General features: G+C 37.3%; 1 protein-coding gene across 1 annotated transcript in view; it reads right to left on the bottom strand.

The window, feature by feature from the left end:
• KCNIP4 (potassium voltage-gated channel interacting protein 4) overlaps positions 1-13,266 on the bottom strand; it is a 335,504-nt gene that overhangs the window by 269,207 nt on the left and 53,031 nt on the right. The window lies entirely within an intron of this gene.

Genomic DNA, 13,266 nt, shown 5'->3' with positions numbered 1-13,266 from the left:
TTGTATATCATTTTGTTCTGCTAAAGAAACTTTAGTATGAGGCTGGTCATGCATTGCAATTATAGGAAATGAAAACAGAGGCACGGAGAAACAGCTGTTTTCCCAATATAGCAAATTCTTTCGGGAAATTTGTGCAGAAGGAAGCGATAAATGCATCAGCAACCACTGACACACTGATAATTACTGCAAAGCAAAAGAACATCTGCACGCAAGAAGGAGTAAAACAACACTAAAGCTAATGAAAAGAAAAATGAAAGAAAAAAACCAACCCTATGATAGGGACCAGAAGAAAAATATCCTCTTTTTCCTGAAGGGATCACTAGCATATTACTCAAGAATTTAATTCTGACACGGTTTTGTTGCTTTATAGCTTGTGGGTTTTTTTGACTGAAAGAATTTATGCTTCATTCAGTAACAGAAGCTTCCGTACTCCTTCAAAAAAACCTAACCAGGACCTGAGAAGGCCAGCTGTGATATGCAGTGGAGTTATTTACCACCCAGCATCCATTTTTGGGCAAGCCCATAGCAAGTCAAATTAGCTTTCACTTTATTTAAATCAAATGAACATTCTAGATTCATCATGAGACAGGACATGAAAATATATGCAAAACAGCAAGTCAAGATAAACTACCATGTCATATTATCTGCCTGCATAACTTTGCAAAAGCTCACAGGAGAACATAAAACAATATGTTAAAGTCCATGTTGGAAGGTTTGAATAAACCAGCCGGAAATCTCACGCTTTTCTCAGAAGAATAAACTTTCCAGCTGCAGGTTAGAACTAAATTCTCTGGTGTGCTTCTGTTTTCTCTTTCCCAAAGAAAATGGAGCAAAAGGGCACAAAATGGATTAATCTGGGTGCCAGCTTTTATTGTGACAACTTTCTGGTTTTTCATGATTTCCAACTGCTGTTAGCCACCCAACCCACCCTAGAATCGCTTTTCTTAGTTTTTCTAAGCTATTTCTATTAACATGTGGTTTGGTGGTTTTTTTTTTAAAGTCCAGAAAGAGGAATTAAGTACCTTTGGAAGGGAAATCAAAATCATTGGTACTTTTTCATATTTTACATCATTGTAAACTTTACAGAATCAGATTATGATTTGAATTCATCCTACAACTACTTTGGTATTTCTAGGATTCTATTCCCTGCATACATTTTTTTCCACTATTAAAATAGTTATAAAATCAAAATGTTATACAGGAGATTTTAAGAAGTAGGTATAGCTAATGTTTATGATCCTGATAAAATTAACCATTGCTACTAATAATTTGTGAAGTGCAGAAATAAGCCATATGAGGAGAAAAAGAACAGAAAAAGAAGAAACAAACATGTCATAGCTATAACACAAATTCCATGTTCCGCAAACGTTATTCAGAGCAAATAGTGATGATAGTACCAACGTTAACAGTGAATTAAATGCTAATATTTCATAAATGTTGTTTGTTTTAATTTTCCTTTCTTGAGAAAAAAAGAAATTGCATAATTTTCATTTTAGGCTGCCTCAGAATCTTACGCGTTTAACGTTATTTGCACCTCTTCTACACAGATAACACATGTCAGTTCGGAATTTTAATTCCCATGAGCCAAAGATGGGACAAAGATATTGCCTTCAGAGCCCTGAAAACCAAGAAAAAAAGGTGACATTTTCTGCCAGCCAACCGTTTTTCTTGGCATCTTTGCCTGTTTTTATTGGTAGCTCTTCTGTTTGTTTCTCTATACTTAGAGAGTACCTGCAAAAACTGAATCCTGATCTTAGTTCCTTGGCACTGCTGTAAAAAGCATGATTATCACTCTCGCAGACATCAACTATGTTTTTCTAGGTGTAACAACTCAGCTACATGCTCTAAGATCACATGAATGCTAACACAGGTGATCATGATGGTCTTCACCTCAGGACCCGCCAATCTTTTTATCATACCACCTAATACAAACATGTACAAAGTCAAGGAAAGACAAAGCTGTAATAGTGATGGGTTGAGCAGTAGGAGGGAATGCATATGTTTTATAAAACATGCAAATACACGTTAAGAAATTGGTCATAAATTTGCATGAGTGGGAAAGTTAAACTGTAACAAATGAATTAATGTGAGGTTTTTTCTGATACAATTTTAGGATGATGTTCTGTTTATTTTGAATGCCTCGGAAATTTTTTTTATCCAGTGTTGAATTTTCATCTACTCTCCCATCCTTTTCACAACCCTGTACTACTGTCCAGAAAATTGCATCAACATTAATTTTTTTGAACAGAGAATTAAAGTGTGCGTGGCATTTTTGGTATATCATGCATTTAGTCATTTGTGTTAAATATGATTTGTTTTAATCAGTTCTTTTATGGCAATTTGTTCAATGTACTCAGCACAGCTTACTTTCAAGAAAGTGGAATGAGAAACTGAGCACAGTATTGATTACACTGATTAATAGAGGTGGTGATTAATACCTTTGTTGCCACTCTCAAAGTCAGTCCAGATGCACTTCAGATGCAACTAGTCTCTGTCAGGCTCTTCTGCCCATGCATCTCTTGTTTGTCTTTAATTCTCCGTATCCATCTTCTCCTGCACTTTGACTCTCCTTCCAAGAAATACTAGGTTGTGATAAGAGCCTTCAGGCCAAAAAATGCAACACAGCGATGGCAGATGAGAATGAATGCACAGAGAGCAAGTCAACAGGATTTCTCCATATTAGAGAATGGAACTCTGTAACGGGTCTGCATGGCAACGTTTTGGTAGCAGGGGGGTTACAGGGGTGGCTTCTGTACAAAGCTGCTAGAAGTTTCCCCTATGTCGGATATAGCCAATGCCAGCTGGCTTTAAGACGGACCCGCCGCTGGCCAAGGCCGAGCCAATCAGCGACAGCGTTTTTCACCTCTGTGATAACGTATTTAAGAGAGTGAAAAAGTTGTTGTGCAGCAGTAATTGCAGCGAGTGAGAGGAGAGAGAATATGTGAGAGAAACATCCCACAGACACCAAGGTCAGTGCAGAAGGAGGGGGAGGAGATGCTCCAGGCGCCGGAGCAGCGATTCCCCTGCGGCCTGTGGTGAAGACCACGGTGAGGCAGGCTGTCCCCCTGCAGCCCATGGGTGGTGGAGCAGATGACTGCCTACACCCCGTGGAGGGCCCCCATGCCAGAGTAGGTGGATACCTGAAGAAAGCTGTGACCCCGTGGGAAGCCTGCATAACAAAATCATCTACATCAATTTCAGGTAGGGAGAGGGAGATGGATTCTATAGTGTAATGGGTCTGCCTGAGATGCAGCCCTCATCATGCTGTGCAGTGGTAGCTAGATAAGACATCAGTGTTTTGACTACTGCTGAGCCAGGCTCACACAGCACCAAGGCTGCTTCCCCAACATTTCCCCAGTAGGCTGGGGGTGGGTAAAAACTTGGGAGGGGATATAGCCAGGACAGCTGACCCAGACTGTCCAAAGGGATATTCCATACCACATGACGTCTGCTCAGCAATATAAGCTGGGGAAAACAGGAAGAAGCGGGGGACACGCGTTGCGCGTTTGTCGTCCAGAGCAACCGCTACATGTACCGGAGCCCTACTTCCCAGGAAGTGGCTGGACATCGCCTGCTGATGGGAAGTAGAGAATAAGACCTTTTGTTTTGCTTTTGCTTCCACGCGCGGCTTTTGCTTCATTAAACTGTCTTTATCTGACCCATGTGCCCGTTGTTATATTTTCTCTCCCCTGTCCAGCTGAGGAGGTGAGAGTGATAGAGTGGCTTTGGTGGGTACCTGGCATCTGGCCAGGGCCAAACCACCACAAACCCTCTTCAGGAAAGATAAACACTAAATCCCTCCAGTATTCTCCTCCTCAGCTGCTAAATGTCTGGAAAGTGAGTTTGCAGTTATTCAAGCAAAACATGAGTAAAACATAATTGACATCTTTGGCAATTCATTTGGTGGGGTGGGGCAGGGGGAATCAATCAAGGAACTTAAAAAAAGAAGCTGAACTAAACAAAACGTACAGCTAGAGTATGCGGCCATACAAACATTCCCAGGTAACCTGCACTGAATATTCTAATTACATAGGCTGCTCTAAGCACTGACAGATTTAGGAAATGAAAACTAATCCTTTTTCTTTAGATCATTTTCAAACTTCATCAATGTGTTTGGACTGAAGGGCAAAGCTTCTGCTGTGCTATTTCTTATTTGTCCAATGTTAGAGGATCTCAGGGAGACTGTAACTGCACATTGCATAAACTGCTAATTGGGCCTTTGAGCAGGATTGCTGCTAAGAGGCTAAACGATATTCTCTCCACTTCTTCCACAACTGGACAAACATTGAAATAGTTGATCGTAGATGCTAGCATAGACAATACACATATATTATACATATACAGTGCACTTTCAAACAAAAAATGAACGCTCAGACGAGACACCTGTAATTTAGGAAGACCTCTTTTTTATTATGTACAGTCATCTGAAATTGAAAATGACCACAAGTTAAACTAGGAAAAAACACACACGTTGGACATGCATTTTTGAAAAGTCAAAAGATGTAACACTGAAAACAAGAGTGGAAAGTGAATTAGATTACTGGAGTGTTTAAAGGACAGCAAGAGAAGGTGTTTCTACACAATCTCTTGGCATTCTTTTTTTTAGTGAAAGGATGCAATCCCAGATCCCAAAGCACCGGATGAGGCCCTGAAGCTAAGATCAAACCCCAGTGGAATAAGATAAATTACATTCAGCAAACGGAACAAGTGCATAAGCAAGGAAACCAAGGGAAAGGATCTGAGGGAATACCCCTTGCTAAGAGAGAGTCGCAGAACATGGTCTCATACAAGCACAGAAACAGTGACTATCTCAATCCTGTGATGTCTGTTCTTCCAGCAACGGACAATAGTTTATTTACAGAACACCATCCTTTTTTTTTTCCACTATCTAGGGAGCACATATCAAGACTTCATGAGAAAGTTATGTGAAGGTACATGTGAAAGTTTAAGAGCATTTTATCTTCTCTGTCACCTCAGTGGGGAATCTCATTTAGTCCTGGTCAAATACCAAAGAGGTTCATTAGGACTATCCAGCAGAGATTTACCAGACATTCCTAACCAACTGGATTGCCTTCTATGATAAAATGACTGGCTTAGTTGATATCATTTACCACGACCTTAGCAAGGTTTTTCAGACAGTCTCCAATCCTACCAGCCAAACTGAAAAGTCTACAGGGTGAGTGGAAACCCCAAGCAGCGGCACCGGCCAAGAGTCAATTGGCTGCAAATAGCATCTTTGCAGGAAAGGGCCCAGCGGACACCAAGCTGACCAGAAGTCATTGTTGTGTTCTTACAGCAATGAAAGCTATCCACACCCTCAGCTGTGTCATGGAGAAAGTAAGCAGCAAGGAATGTTTCTTCCCCTCTTTTTAGCACCTGTGAAACCTCACAGGGAGGACTATGTCCAGTTTGGAGCTTTGCAGTAGAAGAGAGATTCACAGCCAGGGCCAGTGGGATTGTCAAGGGGTTGGATTATATGACATTGAAGAGCTGCTGAGAATGCTGGAATTTTTCAGACTGGAGAAAAGAATATTAAGAGTCTCCCTTGTTAGTGAGCTAAGAGATGTCTTCCACTACCTAAGGTGTTCATAGAGGAGACTGAGCCAAATCTTTCTTGGATGCAGACAGTGAAAGGACAAGATGCAAAGAACAAGCTATGACAAGGAAAACTCTGAGTAGGCATGGGAAATTCCTTAGACATATAGTTTCAAATTAAAATTCACCATGAGAGAGGTTAAGCTCTGGAGAAGTCCATCCTTGGGGATTTTCACAACTTGACTGGACAATGTCCTCTGCAACTTGATCCAATTTCGTAGTTAGCTCCTATTTCAGCACAAGCAGATGAACTGCAGAAGATCCCTTGATCCCTTCCAACTGTAAATGTTTGATGATTCTGGTTCTAAGACTCGAAAGTGCTCAGAAGTTCAGCCTTAACAAAGCTATTATTTATTTATTTGGTTAAGAGGAAAATATACAGATTCAGGATGGTTATCATGCCTTTCCATAGTTCTGAGAAATTTCAGCATTTTTCATTACAGAAAGTGTATATTGGAGAAGATTGGTGAAGAACTACATTGTCATTGCTCTCATACTGGAGATTAATCCCAGACTGATTGACTAAGATTCTTCTTAAGGGTTTGGAGATCACCTTGTACTCTCACATTACAGTATGTACATGACTATTTCTGGAACGAATTACTAAGCCTATTAAAACAACAAATAAATACAATATGTTCTAACTACAAGGTTACAAGTTCTCTAACCATATACTTTTATTTTTATGATTTACTGCAGTAATGATAGCAATTGATTTTTTTTTTTTTCCTTCCACGGTATTAGAAAGAAGGTTTGAATTCATGGAAGAAGATTTTGTTTTCCCAGAAAATCCTACCAGATTTCTAGTTGTTTTTTCCATTCAAAATTTGTCCTGTTTCTAAAACTAATACTACCCATGTCTTTGCAGGTAGGACAATCTGGTTTTCTATACCTTACAACTATGATTACCATAGGAACTAGTCATGAGATACAGAACCAGAAAATTTCATCAAAACACCAGCTGATTAATTGACAAATACCTTCTGTTGCAAACATCTTTCTAAAAAGATCTAACCTTCAGGGAAGTATGTGAAAAGTGCACTTATTGCATTCTATTGTCTTACACATGCTCATAATAAACCAAGATTAATCTTATTTTTACCTTTTTTTTTAAACTATGGAGAAGTGAGTTGAATCCCTTTGGTAGCTAAATTAACAACGCTTTATTTTTTTGCTTTTTGATTTTTAATGAGCATGCATACTGAGATACACAAATTACTACTCCAAATGTTTCCCTTAGCTTTTGCCTTTCTCTTCAAAAACCTTAAATTTAAAAAATTTTCTCATTAACTTTTTCTCTATCCTTAACATCATCACTTAACATTATACTAGATAGTAAGTAGATTTTATGTTTAGTGATGCAGCGAAAATTTTTTCAGTATAATAAATTTTTCTTAAGTTCATTTCCATAAAGAGATAGTTAAATATATTCTATTGTTCGACAAGGACACCAAGGAGCTTTGTGAAAATTCTAGTTTATTAAAAAAAAAAAAAAGAAAGAAAAATGAGCAAGATAGATATTTCTACAAGCATTGTTTTCATTAGCTGTGAGATTTTGTTGCTTAAGTGGTTAAATCTGGCTCTACTATTTTCAATTTTAGAAACATTACATTATTGTTTAACTGTATGCAAATCCAGTTATTTTAATCATATGGTTACCTGTTTCTATACTGAGGTGTTTACAATGTGCCTAGATTTACCAGGTTTAAGAATGTAGAAAATTATTTCATTTTCATAATACAAAACCACGCCATGGTTTTGTGTTATTCTTCTGTGTTTTCATGTATTTAATGCCTTTATTAGGAACTCTTACGATATTGTACATACCAATATGTCTTGAAAGCATTACAGATTAGTACAACTCAACTGTGTCATCTTTAGCTTCACTTTCACCTGCTTACTGTGGCTCAGCCTACGATTAATGGAGCCAATCCTTGCTTGAAGCCTGAAAGCTACTCTCTATTAATTTCCGTTTTCATGCTATGCACTGAAGAATATCATATAGCCTGGAGTGCACTCCTCCTCTCCTCTACAGCTCAGCCACAAAGTTCAATTTAAAAAATAACTATAAAAGAAACTAGGAGAAGGACAGAAAATAAAATCATATCTGTAGAAAGCAAAGAAATAACAATGTGTGAAATGAAAGATTTGATAAGGGTAACGAGAAAAATGTATCGACAACAATCTTTTTTCCTAAGTTTAAAGTCTCATAGTTATTCATGGCAGGAGCTGCTGCACCGCTTAAGGGTCCTGTCACATAACTTTGCTTCATCAACATCCCATGCAAATGCAAATTATATTTTCCAATTAGGAACACAGAGCCATCCCAGAAAGAAGTTTTAGTGCTTACATGTCAGCTCCCAGGTGTAGATGTGCTGATGGAAGGACGTTGCCCATGGAGAAGACAACAATCTCCCTGCCAGTTGACCAGAGCACAGCGCAGGACTGTGCTGTCCTGCACACAGCACTGGCCACAGCACAAACTCCACCAGCTACTCATAGCCAGGGAGCCTGCAAGCAGCTCCCAGTTGGCACCAGCAACAATGCCACCTGTGTGTGCTTATCTTTATCTTGATGTGAAGCAGCACATTCTCATGTGAACATTGGTTTGGCAGTAGTAATAGTGCATAGAATTGCTCACTGCTAGGAAAATCCTATTTGAGTGCTAAAGGCAGGATCTGCACAGTGTGTTTTGCCCATTGGTCCATCTGAAGGGTTGTAAGAATATCTACACTACGTTCTTTTCCCTTCCCACCAATAAATGGTATTCTTATTCAACACTTTACAGAGTCTGAGTGCCTTTTGTGCTGAAGCCTGTAACAAGCACTAGCCCTGGTACATTATACAAGGCTAGCACTCTGGTCATTGAACTGATGTGTTGAAGATAAGAATGAAAATTAAGAAAATAAAACAAGCAACAAAACAAGCTAAAACAACAACAGAGAAAGAGAAAAAAAGCAGCATGATTAATTCCTGCCTTTCAGACACACCTTATATTGCTCATACATAAATCAGCATCTTGGCTCACTGAAAGCAGAAATCAATCTAGACTGAAAAAAAAAAAAAAAGGAAATATTAATTCAAGAGAGTCATATCTGAAAACTTCTTTTGGTTCTATTTTTTGTTTTTAAACTTATTTCCAGTTTCTTCTTAACATCTGCAATGACTGTGCCTTTGGATACCTCTTCTTCTATATAAATGTTTTTCTGGATCTGTCATTTACAGACAGGAGGAGTCCTTCAACTGATTTCTATCAGTCCTCTATTAAATTAATGTTCTTCATATTATTGCCATTGTTTTTCTTCCTTAGTGTATACAATTGTCAAAGCTGAAACTGAAAACAGATTGATAGCTTTCCCAAAATTGTATTTTTAGTTTACAGTTCTTTGTCTGTCGTTTTTAAGGGTGGGGTAGATGCTGGGGAGATGTAGGAAGTGAGCTTGTGTCTTATTTATAACAGTAGTTTAAATGGAATAAATATTTTTTCCACAGTGTGGCAGCAAAGCCTTTCAAGAGGAAAGACTGCCTCATCTCAAGAACTTTTTTCCAAGTCAACTGAAAATTATGAATAGCTAAAGTCAGAGTCCATAGACTCCTTTTCCCCAGTGAATTGTATTCTCTTTGGAAGACTAATTCTCTGCTCTAGAATTCTAAATCTCTGCAGGGTCCTTTATCTTACTTTACCACAGTTATTTATTTTTTTAATGCTTCTTTTTTCAATAACAAAAGTCTTGAAATATGAAACAGTTCACAAAAAATTTGAATTCTGTTTTGTGGTGTTATACAATCATGCTGCAGACCCACAGTTAAAAATGTGAAAGAAACTTTCTTCTGCAATGCCTGATAGGAAGAACTTAGGAACACGCAGGCAGGCAGTGAGTGCCCTATAGTTCAGTAAATGAATAGGACACAGAAATGGCACAGAGTATCCAATGGCAAATCATGTTGGGTTTGTTTTTTTTTTTATTTTCCAGTGCCATGTATGTGTGTCTGTGTGTGTGAAAACAAGCAAGACAGAAGGCAAACGTAGTGAAATCTAATTCCTAGAGAATTATATGAGACAAAAACGTTTACAGCCCCACTCTGTAATCCTCCAGATTCAGAATTACTACTTAAAAAAGGAAGAATCACGACCATGTTTCTGTGATCTATGGTTAAATCTCTCCCGATTGCAGTGATATTCCAGCCCAGTTTTCCATCTCATTTGAAACAAATTAAGGAACTGAACACTTTTCATTCCTTCCACTCTCCACCCCTACTTACCAGGTACTACTTTTCTTCTAATCAGGTTAAGGCTGTCTAATTTTGAACACACACACACATCTTATTTTGATCATCATTTGACTTTTTATCTTCTCACAACACTATTCCTTCACATTTGAAGTCACAGGGTGAAATTCATTCTTAGACATAGTGATTAGTGATCTCAGTTTCTTAAAGGCTTAAGAGAAAATTGTTGCTGTTCTGTAAAAGGTAAGAATTATTTTTTTCCAGGAAAATTAGTTATTAATTTCAGTATGTTTCAAAGCAATTCATCAAGGAAAATACCTTGTATAGTTATGAAAATAATCAAAGATTTAATTATGGCTATACCAACTAAGCAAAGGTAAGCAGTATAGTTGATTTATTTTCTACAATAGAAAAATGATTACATTTTAGGAAACAGCATCTAACATGAAAACTACCCAAAACATAGTAGTGTCTGCACTATAATCAGTTAATTAAAAGCACTATTTTAGATGCAGATTATCCTATGGGACATCTAGGTTATGGAATGTTTATCTGGCTAAACATACGTTTACAGTGTAATTGAATAATCAAATTACTGGAGGATCTTTTAAAATATGTGTGCTTAATATGAACACATCTATATGTAATTTCATATGCATCAGTCCCTCTTCTTAAGTATGAATCTAAATCTTACTATGTTAAATTTGGATTTATAGAAATTCAGACAAGCCAAAATGGATACGATGTGTGATGTTAGAGAGGTGTATTTCTCATCTGGTACTTGCTGACTCATGATTTAAATACACAGTGATAAATTGCTTCTGAGAAGAGTTTAATGGTCTGTATCAAACAGAAGAAGCTATTAAATTCTAATATTTAAAACTGTGGGAGGAAATAAATATTTGGCTACACTCAGTCTTGAAAAAAGAGGAGGATTTTTTTATTATTAAAAAATAGCCACATCCTTTAACTTTTAATTTCAGCAATGCATGTGAACAGTGAATGACCTACAACACAAATCTTTTAGAAATTATTCTATTGTTATTGTCATATGCTGGTAAATCAATACTGACTTCCTGTCTTGTCACCATCCTTTATCTTTGATAATGGAACAAGTTTGGTTTATCAGTATAAATCAGATTTATCCATGCTTTGCTATGGATTAGTTTAAGTCCATTTACTACAAAACTACTGCTACAAGGTCATCCATAATCAGCTCTTAAACTTCAATATATTATAAAACATTTCAAATTAATTTCAGAAATGTTTAATATAAGCGGTTAAGGAACCGAGAATGGTAGCTGCTTGTGTGCTGCCTGCAGCTATGACACAACCTATTGATTTCAGAGCAAGATATTACCTATGTTCAAAGGCTCGTTATTAGAAGTTCAGTCATTTGGCATAATTTGAAATAGGCATTTTTAGTTAACACTTTTTAGGTTTAGCATAGGTTATATGCTCTACTTCGTACATCTCTGAATTTACCAGGAATGAGAAAGAATATATAGCCAATGTTTTACCCGAATACCACTGACAGCTCCTACTGCTTACTGAAGAGAGTTGTAATGACACATAGAAACACACAAATATACCTGCTAGATACTTAGAAACATTTTATAAACAGAATCTAGCTTGTCTGATTATTTCCTGAGTCTACTAAATACTGTTTCATTTTGCTGAATTAAAAGGAGACTGTAATTTTTATGAATTCCTGGAGGTACCAGGAGTGCTCCTAAAAGTATGCAAAAGGAAATTTAAAAAATAAAATCTATTACCACGATGCCAAAGTTCTCTATGCATTAGTCTATTCCACTGCAAAAGATATCCACAAAAAAAAAAACAACAAAAAAACCCAAAAAAACCCCCAAACACAACCCTAAAATCACTGCTAGCTGGGTCACTTGGCTGATTATCAAGTAATAGCCACATACAGTCACTGAAATGGAAACTGCTTGAACTTAACGAGAAGCTGGAATAGGCTTGAGTCAAAATTGGACTCTTGTTTGACTTAAAACTATGTAACAGTACCCCTTCTTGCTACTGCCTTCAGTATCCACTCTCCAGCGAGGCAAACTAAAGCTAGCATTCAAATAAACCAAGGCAAGCACCCACAGCAATTCAAGCATGTTAGGGAAGTGAGCTAATTTACTTCATGGAGTTTCATGCTGCTGCAATTGCTTAAAGTTTAGCCAGTAATTTTTACACCGTAAGACAACCATCAGGATAAACATTCATATCCCTGCATTGTCTTTAACCAAGTTGTCCCTATTATGCTTCAGATGAGTACCAGTGAACGTGTCCATCACAATTAACCACATGGTCTGGTGAGTCCTTCCTTGTCATGTTAGGAAACATCACCACAGCATTCACTTGATTATCATCTTCACTTCAAAATCACTAACAATCAATTCAAAAATACACAAACAAATACAAGAACTGGGTTTTGGGTGAGGCCTAAATTACTACTTTCCTTCCCATTCTCTCAAAGTTTGGCAATTACTCAGCTTCAGGAGAGGGAAGGTCACAAAAAAAAAAATTAAAAAAAGATTATTTCAGTTTGCAATTTATAAATTAAGGTCACTTTGTGAAAAATGGGTTGAGCTTGAATGAGAAAGAATTCAAGTCTACCTCAGAGAAAAGCAATTAACAGAATTCCAGGATCTTGGGAAAGACTATAATCCCTCTTAGAGAGAAACAAATGTTCCACAAAGGGGATGTGATGACTTAATGAGTGAGAAATGCTTTTTTATACATATACATATATATAACTGGTGTGTGTGTTTGCACACAAACACAGAATACAATTTTCTTTTATTGGCTGATGCTGCCTCCACAAACAAGTATTCAATAAAACTACACAGCTAGAATTTATAGAGTTATTATGATTGTCTAACAAGTTTCACAACATGCGAAATAAATTAAGGAATGGCATAGAGTTAAAAAGTAAGACAAAATGTTTTGTGAGAGTATTACAGACATTTTTAAACACAAAGCTAGAGTTCATTCGGTAATATTGCCGTATTAGCCTATGAATTTACATTATTATACATACATATACGCACTCTATATAGTGTAACACTGCAATAATACTTTTATGTTACGTGGGTTTAGAAGATACTGTGAAGCCATTACTTTGGTCTCCTAGGTAGGATCTCTCCTTATTCGTCCCTAAGTGCATAGTTTGACCATCCTCACAAAAGGAATGAGGCCATTATTTTAATCACATTTAGTTAATTGTCCCTGCCTGATTTTCTGTACACCCTCAAGGTATGCAATGGATCCAAAACTATCATTCCATGTGGCCTTTCCGACATTTCTCATCACCATCATGTTCAAGTGTTTCACAAACCCTGCTGAATGTGTCTTTATACATTTAGCTCACGGAGAAAATGGTGACTTGCCATTTCAATAGAGTGTATCGGGGTTAAAAAACAAATTAGG

Source organism: Leptosomus discolor, chromosome 4 (genome assembly GCF_034619465.1).
Source record: "Leptosomus discolor isolate bLepDis1 chromosome 4, bLepDis1.hap2, whole genome shotgun sequence".
NCBI classification, from domain to species: domain Eukaryota; kingdom Metazoa; phylum Chordata; class Aves; order Leptosomiformes; family Leptosomidae; genus Leptosomus; species Leptosomus discolor.
The sequence above is the reverse complement of the archived record's forward strand: the minus strand, read 5'-3'. Positions and strand labels throughout refer to the sequence as shown.